Source organism: Mus pahari, chromosome X, assembly GCF_900095145.1.
Source record: "Mus pahari chromosome X, PAHARI_EIJ_v1.1, whole genome shotgun sequence".
Classification (NCBI taxonomy): domain Eukaryota; kingdom Metazoa; phylum Chordata; class Mammalia; order Rodentia; family Muridae; genus Mus; species Mus pahari.
Window position 1 is genome coordinate 72,626,626 of NC_034613.1, and position 9,826 is coordinate 72,636,451.

At 36.7% G+C, this 9,826-nt stretch overlaps 1 protein-coding gene and 1 pseudogene across 8 annotated transcripts in view; both read left to right on the forward strand.

The window, feature by feature from the left end:
* The window catches only part of Dmd (dystrophin), a 2,621,826-nt gene that overhangs the window by 2,343,641 nt on the left and 268,359 nt on the right, over positions 1 to 9,826 (forward strand). The window lies entirely within an intron of this gene.
* LOC115063255 lies at positions 5,470 to 5,623 on the forward strand (annotated as a pseudogene).

The window sequence follows — 9,826 nt, forward strand, 5'->3', positions numbered from 1 at the left end:
CCGCCGCCACCACCACCACCACCGCCGCCACCACCACCACCACCACCACCACCGCCACCAATCCTGGTACTGCTGCCAACCTCCACCACAAACAACAAGTATATCTTCTCTTCTTCAATACTCATTTAACATGTGCTTTATTTACTGACAAGCCCAAAAAGAGAGATGGAGAGAATGGGATATGGTTGGGAGTTACAATAGAGGAGACCTTCGAGTTTACTGATATGTAAAAAAGAGGCTTCATACTGCTTTGTTTGGCACAACAAGGAGAGAAAAAGTGGTCAGAGAGTAAAGCTTGTAACTACTGGAAACTCACTCCTGGCACACACAGGTTTTTGGGGTTTTGTTTTGGTTTGGAATTTTGGTTTTTTGTTTTGTTTTTGTTGTTGTTGTTGGTGGTGGTGGTGGTGGTGGTGGGTTTTTTGATATGCAGACAGATTGAGTGTGAAGGGAGTCGTCAAGCTCAGTAGCTTTGGAAAGGCTTAAAGTGTGTGTAGGGGGGTAAGTAGTATTGATTTCTTAAGGAAAACCTACCAGTCTTCATTAAAAAATCTTCAAGTGTGTTATTGGCCAAAATATTAGATGAAAAACTGTTGAATGTCTGCTGTTTTATCTCTTTTTTTCACTTATGTAACTTCATGATTTCAACCTTCTTCCATCATTTTAGTATGGATTTACTCTATATGGTGCTTTAAAAAAAATAATACCAATTCAATTTTATCTCATTGACAATTATTTCAAATTACCACTTCTGGTCCTTGGGAACACTCCTGTGTTCTAATACCAGGAGGCATAATTATGTATTACAATGTGAACATTATGCTCCTTATGGCCTGAAATGCCCCTAGAAAGGAATGCTCCATTGGCCTCAGAAATTTTCTGTGAGAATGATATCTTCCAAATGTGGAATAAATAAAGCTGCAGAATAAATAGCTAAAGTTGAAATGTAAATGATTCAATGTAATAGTGTGGCAAGGTGAGAGACACTTGACTTTTAGTTCCCGTTGCAAATCAGGAGTTACGTTAGGAAAGCTTTTAATATGGGACCTGATTTTTAAATATAAGTTCTGTATCAGGTTACATCATCTAAGCTGAGTAGTTGAACTTTTATCTATTTGAGACAAAAAAAAGTGTAAAAAGGATGAAGCACTTCCTATGATGCCTCTCCCTCCCTTCAGAATTTTCATAACAATCTGTAGTGGTTACTGAGTGAAGCTTTTGACAAAAACAAAACAAAACAAAACAAAAACAGGATAAGAGGTTGATTTTTGTTTTTCTAAATTGAAATTAATGATACCCTTAAGGTACTCGCATACATAAAGTCAGCTGAATATTGATATAACAAGACTGCATTATCACAGAATCCAACAGTTTCATACACATGACAAGCAACAAACAAATTTCCACAGTGCAGTTTAGAAATGGCTAAGATGGAAGCTTAAAGCCTCAACAAAAGTCTTGCTGTCTGTCTACTTTTGCTTTCTTGTTGATGAAAGAGTTCTTTAGAAGTGAAGAAATAATGCTGCTGGAGATAGGCCAAATCTAGTCTTGGACGACACTCCTCATCATGCTTTGCCAACCTGGCAGGGGTCCATAGCCACTTCATTTGAGGCACTATCTGTTCACCCACTGAGTCCATATGCTGTTCGGGTGGATTATATAGAAGATAAAGTGGGGAAGGGAAAGGAGTCAGGGCTGGGGATGTAGCTCTGTTAATCCCACCAGGCGAGAATAAGATCACTACCACATTTTTTGAGCCAAATTTGAATCAAGGTTTATTAAATACTGGCCAGGATGATGAACACTGGCCAGGTCTATACCCAGAATTCGCAAAGTATGGCATAAAATTACATTAGTCAAATTACATTAGAGGCTTATAAAGGCAAAACCCACAAGGCTACGTATGTCCCACCTCCTTCCAATTGGGAGGCAAACATACATTCTGACATATTTCCTGCCTACATACCTCCCGCCTACATGTGATCAAGCACGGCCTGTGCAGTTGGGGCAACCAAGCTTGTTTAACAAAGCAAAAACATCAGCTTCCAGCATGCAAGAAGTTATCTGTCTCTGGGCAAGTGGAGATTATAGATTAGAAGCATTTTTGTTTTATACATCTCTTAAACACAGCAATTAACCTTAAACCATGACTTTAGCCTTCACAACTCACTTATAAAATATGAGAGACTTTTACTTTAGCCCCAGCATCAGCACCAAACATTGAAAAAAAGAAGAAAATTAATCACAAATTTAAAATCCAGGGTCTGCTGAGATGGTTCAGTTCTTAAAAGTGATTGCTGCTCTTGTAGTAGTCCTGGATTTGGGTCTCAGCATACATTTCAAGTGATTTACAACTGCCTGCAGCTACCATTCCAGTGGATCTTCCACCCTATTCTAGTCGCTACAATACATGTTGCATATAAACACACTAGTCGCTACAGGTAACTACACATACATGTTGCATATAAACACACACACACATACACATACACACACACACTAAATCTTTTAAGTTATTAAGAAATAAGTCAATAAACATAGAATGATGAGAAATCTATAAAAGAGGAATATTCAAAAGGTGGATTAGGGATGTATGTAATATTACTACCAAAGTCCCAGTTAAAGCAAGATGATTGCTGGAGCACCAGAATTTGAGACTAGCATAGGTAACATAATAGTAATCCATCTAAAAAGGGAGGGAAGGAGGGAGGGAGGGAGGGAGGGAGGAAAAAAGAAAGAGAGAGAAGAAAAAAAGAAAAAGAAAGAAAGAAAGAAAGAAAGAAAGAAAGAAAGAAAGAAAGAAAGAACGAACCAGGATAGAAAAGAAGATAAAACAAAGCAAAAGGAGTAGATTAATGTTGGTCTCAGAGGCACATATTAGTTTCCATGTCTAAACTCAGCTAACAATTATATTCCTACTCAGAGTGAACCTTGCATTAACTCTGGGTTCCCAAAATTTAACCTGAAATTTTCTCACAAGCCCATCATAAACTTATCTTGCAACTATATGGGGGAATAACTTCAAAGCCACAGCACAACACATTTTCTTATCAAATTTCTGTCTCAAGGAGTAAGGACAAATACAGCTTGAGAGTGGCATGGTCTGATTTTTGAAAGGAGGAAAGAGTAGCTAGATGGTACACATTCTAACACATGAAAGGATTTGAAAGCAATACATAGGTCCGCCCTGACACAAATATATAACTCACAGAAAACTATAGGTTGCAAAAGTGTTAGACAAAGACATCATGAATAGATTGTGGAAAGTCTACAGGTATATGGGGGAGGGCATTATTCACTATCCTCACAATAAAAGAAGAGTTGGGGATGATGCTTGTTTTGTTTTATTTTGCTTTGTTGCTTTTATTTTTAATAGCTTCATTAGTATAGGTGTGCAGTATGGTTCTCCCATGAGTGTGAGTATTCGTCAAGCTTTAAGACAAACTAATAGCCAGACCATGGAAAGGAACAAGCCTAGTAAATATTTATTTTTCCTGGCCTATGGTAAACATGCTATCTGGGTGGTTTCAGAAAGAATCCTTGGACATTAGAAAGAATCCACATTGTCTAGTAAGGCAATTTCCTCATCTGGTGGTAACTATGACTCTTGTAAAGCTTTAGAGAAGACAATAGCTTGAATGTGATTAACCAGCAATTCAAGAAAAAGTGGAAGCCCTTGAAATTTTAAAACAAAGTCAGCAACACATTTGATAATACTGTTTTCAAAGAGCAGTAATTGTTTATCTCTGTCCTTTTTCTTTTCTTTTTAAAAATCTCTTGGCAGGTTTAGAGAAAATAACAAAGAAATCAAGAGGGCCTTCAAATTCACACAGGAATGTATTGAGCCATGGAAAAGAGCTGAGAATTAAGATTTGTTGGATGATTTGGTACTCATTCATTTTCCCTCAAATTACACTTTGAGTTCCACCGTATTCATATTTAGCACAGTGACTAACAGATTATAGGAATTCAACACTTTCATTCATTCCCTCGGTAAAATTTTCTAAGCAATTCTTATATTCTGGGCACTATGCTAAGCTGTGAACAAGATAGCATTCATATCTCATAGACGAAGAACCTGTGTTCCAGTAATTATCTTTTGAATGGATGTAGAGAAGTAGTTTGTTTTGTTTTGTTTTCCTTTTAGAGTTAAGGATACCTTAGTAGCTGAGCTCATGCCTCTTGTTAACAAAGCCCAGAGTTCAATCCTTAACACCACATAAAGCAAAATTAAATATACAGGAGAAACCCAGGAAATATTTTTTACTGGACTTATAAAAGATCTCCACAAACTGCACATTATATAGAACCCATCAAAATGGAAAGCAAAGAAGAATATATATTCTTCATAACTCTTGAATATGATTGCGTTCAGTGTAGATTAACAATTTGGGAGAAATTTGAGCTTTGAGGTTGCCTTATGCATGGTTGCATTAATATTTTCCAAATTCTAACATTGTAATCAAGAAGAATATATTGATTATATATAACAAATATATTTTTTCTCTTTCATCATAAAATTGAAGGAAAGAGGGGGAAAAAGGGAAAGGGAGGGAATGGAAAGGAAAGGAAGAAAACAGATATTCCACAGTCTTGTGTTAGGAATGTCGAAAAAATGTTTATTTAAAATATACATGTTGTGGTAAAGATTTAAGAATAATATATCTGTTGGATTCAGTCAACTAACATGAGGTAAGCACCTGTTATAAGCAGGTACTGTGCTCCTATCTGGAGATCGCCCAGGAAATAAAATTATGTCCCCTGTCCTCACACAGCATATAAAAAGACTTTTCTTTTCAATCTCCCCTGGCATGCATTTAGTGAAGAATTGCTGCAAACTAGATTATGAGTACTCACAGAGCAGATGGCAGTATTTTGCCCATCTGGGCTAGTTCTAAAGAAAAGACCCTTGTGTATCAATAGATAAGGTTTCTTCCAGTTCTAAGCTTTCATGGTCTATGATCAAATAGTTCAAATCAGATGTATGCTTCCAGATTGATGTTTTACTTCTATTATAGTTATAAAATGGAAACAAGGGGCATGACTTACTAATTCAGAGGAAATTCTATTCCTTTTGTCTCTTTAAATAAGTTCATTTACACTCCTTTAACTCTTTCTGATCAACTCACCTTCTTAAGTTCACTTTTACCTCAGTTTACATTTTCATCCTTCCTTATTCTTCCTTTGTTGACTTACACAACTTTTTGTTGTCATGTAAAGAGTCTCATATTTCAAATGAACTCTTGCAATACATACTACTAGTTCTTCTTCTAATAGCCTTATTTCCAGTCTCCCAGATTTGAAATCAAGAAGTGGACTATTACAAAAATTAAGTATAGAGTAGCACAATATGAGAACACTTGCTAAATGAACAAGGGTGAAGCCTTGGATTCTAGCCTCAGCCCTGCAAACACAAATCAAAAGAAGCTCTAGTACTCAAATGAATCCTTCCTTCAAAATACTCCTGTGATCGCTTCTGGGCCTTTTGGCTAAGATCAAGTGCAAAATACTCCTGTGTACCTTCGTTTTAAATTTATTTTTTAAAATCTTTGTCGTAAGACATGTTTTGATAATATTTTTTCCTTTACCCAATTCCCTTTGGAGTACTCAGTACAGACCCTTTACCTCAAGAATCGGGGATCTATGCAGAAGGAAAAGAAAGACTAAGAGTCAGAGGTGGTAATTGACTCCAAGGAACTAGCATCTTCCAGACACAACATGGCTGATGCACATATAAGCTCGAAGGACTGACAACCCAATTAAGACCTGTGCAGGTTCAAACAAGACAAAATTTGAGCACTATGTACTTTCTTTGATATTCAATATAATGCTAAGCTAGTTGCTGCATATATCACTCCAATTGCAGTCAACTGAGACAGTCTCTAACTGGTCACTGCAGACCAGGTATCTTAAAAGGGAGTTTTTCACCATGTCTCACTTCCCAATGAGTTAAGCTTTGAAAGAACAGAAACTACAGCCTTTGTTTAATGCATACATATTTTTTTTAATATTAACAAGTACACATAAATTGAAAACATAACAGAGAGAATAATTAAAATTGTCTGAATGCAAGGTACTGGTAGCTAGCTTCTGTTTCTGGCTGCTGGCTTGCATATATTATTTCATATTGCTTAAAAACAGCTAGCTCAAAAATTCTAATGTATTTAAGCTATTGTTTCAAAAGCTTATCAGTTTTTTTCATGAATAATTGCTCACAGAATAAAGTGCTTTGATGGTAAGAAGCTACATCTTGTAAAACCTTTGGTCTCCTTCACACTTTTCTTTCTCACAATCATTTCTTTATTTAGTCAATTTGCAGTCAGTCTACACAGAACCTTTTCCCTGTGACAATCTGTAAATTAAAAAAAAATAAGCTCAATTCTTAGTTATTTTAAAACTGTTTTGTGAATAGTTCATTTCAGTAAAAGAAACATTTTTAATTTGAGTCTCCTTGTATGTTTTCATTAAGTTTGAGTCATAGGGAGAGAAATTCACTTTGATCTTATTTTCACCTCTTGAAAATACTGGGTGTGTACTAGAAATTACCATTTTTGTTCTCCTTATATGGCAAATTTTTAGCCATATCCTTTAACGATTGAGGAACTGTAATTGACTCTTGACTCTGGTGTTACAGCTATGTGGTCCCTAAAAAATGACCACCATTGTTGCTAAGGGACTTGGCCTACTACACACTCATAGTCCATGCCCAGTTTCTCTTGAGGATTTCTTAATGGTATGATAAAAACATCTTTGAGCATTTTCCAATATTCTTTCCATTTCCTAACTTTCATATTCATCTCCTGATATACTTGTTAATAAAATAATACATTCAAAATTTTAAAATAATTATGTATTTCAAGCATGTATTTATTTGTGTTCTTTCATAGCTTTTCTCTGTAAGCTTATGGTATCATATTTTTAAAGACTAAGAAGAGACCTCATATTGGATCACAAAATTCATTAATGACTAAGCATTTATAGCTGCACATCCTTGATTTGGTCTTTATAAATTAAATCATGATTGAAACATGAAGACTTTTATAGTCTGTGATGTATCTCAATGATAATGAACTTTTTTATCATGTTTAAGGCTCTGGACACAGTTCACACACAGCATGGTGTCCCTTACACCAAAATAGAAATTTAAAGGTTAGTTACTTACTAAATATTTACCGTATTCTAGTTTAATCTTCCACAAGAGCAATAGTTAGATAGAACAAGTTTGAATAATATTCTCACTGCTAATTCACCCACGTAATAAGCTTCAACAGCAATTTGTTTATTGAGTATTTTGTTTGTTTTGCTTTGAAGGGTTCTTGCTCTATGGCCTAGGCTAGTTTTATACTTTTTATGTAGAGTAGGTTGGCTAGGAGCTTGCAGTTCTTCTCCTTTGTCTTTTTGAGTTCAAGGACTATGGGTATGCATCAGTCTACCTGGCCCAAGCAAGTTCCTTTTTAAGCCTGCCATGCTTCAGTTCCTACATCAATAAAATTGTGGAGTAATAGTACTTGTTATCAATTTATTGTGAAGAATGAATTTCAATTCATATTGCTATACACATAGCATTTAACAAATGTTGGGCACTTTGTGTTATATATGATACCCTGTTCATTATACCTTCTTCCACTCCATTAATTACCCATAATAGGAAACAATTTAGAGACATTGTACTAATCAGGATTCTCTAGGACCTCAATGGGGGGGTGGTGGAGATGATAGATTGTAGGTAGGTAGACGATAAATAGGTACAGAAAGAGAGACAGAGTCAAACAGACAGGGAGAGGTGATAGATAAACTGCTGGGAAGGTCTTAGCTCATATCTATGGACATTAAGAAATTTCATGATCTTGTGTCATCATGCTAAGAACCCAGAACAGTTGGTGATAGCAAGTCTAATCAAGTTCAAAAGCAAAAGTAAATCTTAGTTTCATCACGGATCAATGTCCAAGCTGAAGTAGGTGAGCAGGACAGAAAACAAAACACTGTGTCAAGCCTTCAGTTATTCAGCTGATTTACATAAAGCCAACCCACCATGTGGTGGAAGTCAATGTACTTTGCTGGAATCACAAATTCCATATTCCAATTTTATTTTTTAACAGTAATTTTAAATACCCTCACAGATACATTCAGAAGTAATGTTTATTTTGGTAGCGTGAAGTTTACACATAAAATTGACTACCACGGCTACACAATTGTTTTTTCTGTTTTCCTCTGTCTCTTGCTGTTTCTCTCTCTCCCTCTCTCCTCTCTCTCTCTCTCTCTCTCTCTCTCTCTCTCTCTCTCTCTCTCTCTCTCTCTCTCTCTCTCTCTCTCTCTCTCATCTCTTGCTGTTCTCTGTGTCTGTATCCATTAATTTTGTCAAATAGTCATTAAACAAATCTTTGCTATCACATACTCTGTACAGGGTTCAGAGAGCCATGTAAAGGGAGGAGTGGAGACAGACACATGCAGAGAGGAGCCCCTACCACCAAGAGGTTCAGGTTCTATTTTAGGAGACACTCATTTCCTTATAATTACTAGATGGTACTGTACAAATGCCCCATGTATAAACCATGTGCTCTGAGCATGCTGAGGAAGCAATTAATTCTCACCTGGGAGATAGAAAATTAAGCATATAAACCCTAGCATCCTAGCAGTGGGAGAGAAGGTGGTTAAAATGTTCTGGGGAAAAACAATGGCAGTATAAAAACCCCTTAGATATATGGAACATTGGAGGACAGCTGGTAGTTTGGTGGACTCAGCAGATAGAGTATAGCTTGCAGAGCAAAGTTCTAAATCCAGGCAGAAAAATCTGAAATTGTTTCTAGTGTTTCCCTGTGTATAATAGTAAGGGAAACCCTGTGTTGTTTTGAAACCCTGCTTAGTGAATCCCATCTCAAGATAGACAAGGCAAAACAAAGAGTTTAAAAAACATCCTAGATCTACATGAGATATTTCATTGAGATCTACATTAGATATTTCATTGATGCTGGGAAGTCAGGGTTGACATTAGTTTAGACTTCTTAATGAAGTTGAGAACTGCTTTATTTCTGGACTATTCTCCACAGCACAAGAACCTAAACTCTGGTGCCTGTAGGCAAGCTCTGAACATTTTCTTGTTTAGCATGGGCTGTTGACAACTAAACTAAGATCCGGAGTCATGAAGAGGATGCCTGGGGCCATGACTAATACTAAGTTGGTGAAATGCCAGATGACAAGGTTTATCATTTCATACCTTCCAAAAGGTCTCCCCCTTTCCCTACCAAGAATGGAATTCAATAAGCTTAAATAGGACACTGTGTAAATGTATTATAGAAAAATCTAATAGGAAGAAAAAGGATGGCAAGTCATTCCTTGCTGCCTGGAGTATATTATCATTTCTAAATGCACTGAAAACTGAACCCCGAAATTTTCTTTTAGCTCATTACCCACTCTACCTAACCACAAATTTAAGCCTTGCCTCTACTTTTTAATGTGTGTGTTTACATGGGTGTGTGTGTGTGTGTACATGTACATATATGTGTGTGTTCCTGTGAGAACCTGGAACAACTTCAAGTGTCAATCTCAGGGTCATCAACCTGTTCTGAGTCAGGGTTTCTCTTTGGCCTGGAAAAAACAATTAGGCTACATTGACTAGCCAGAAAATCCTGGAGATCTTCCTGTCTCCTCCCCTGAGCTAGAGAAAGTACCCAACGAGCTAAAGGGGTCTGCAACCCTATAGGTGGAACAACAATATGAACTAACCAGTGCCCCCAGAGCTCATGTCTCTAGCTGCATATGTAGCAGAAGATGGCCTAGTTGACCATCATTGGGAAGAGAGGCCCCTTGGTCTTGCAAACTTTATATG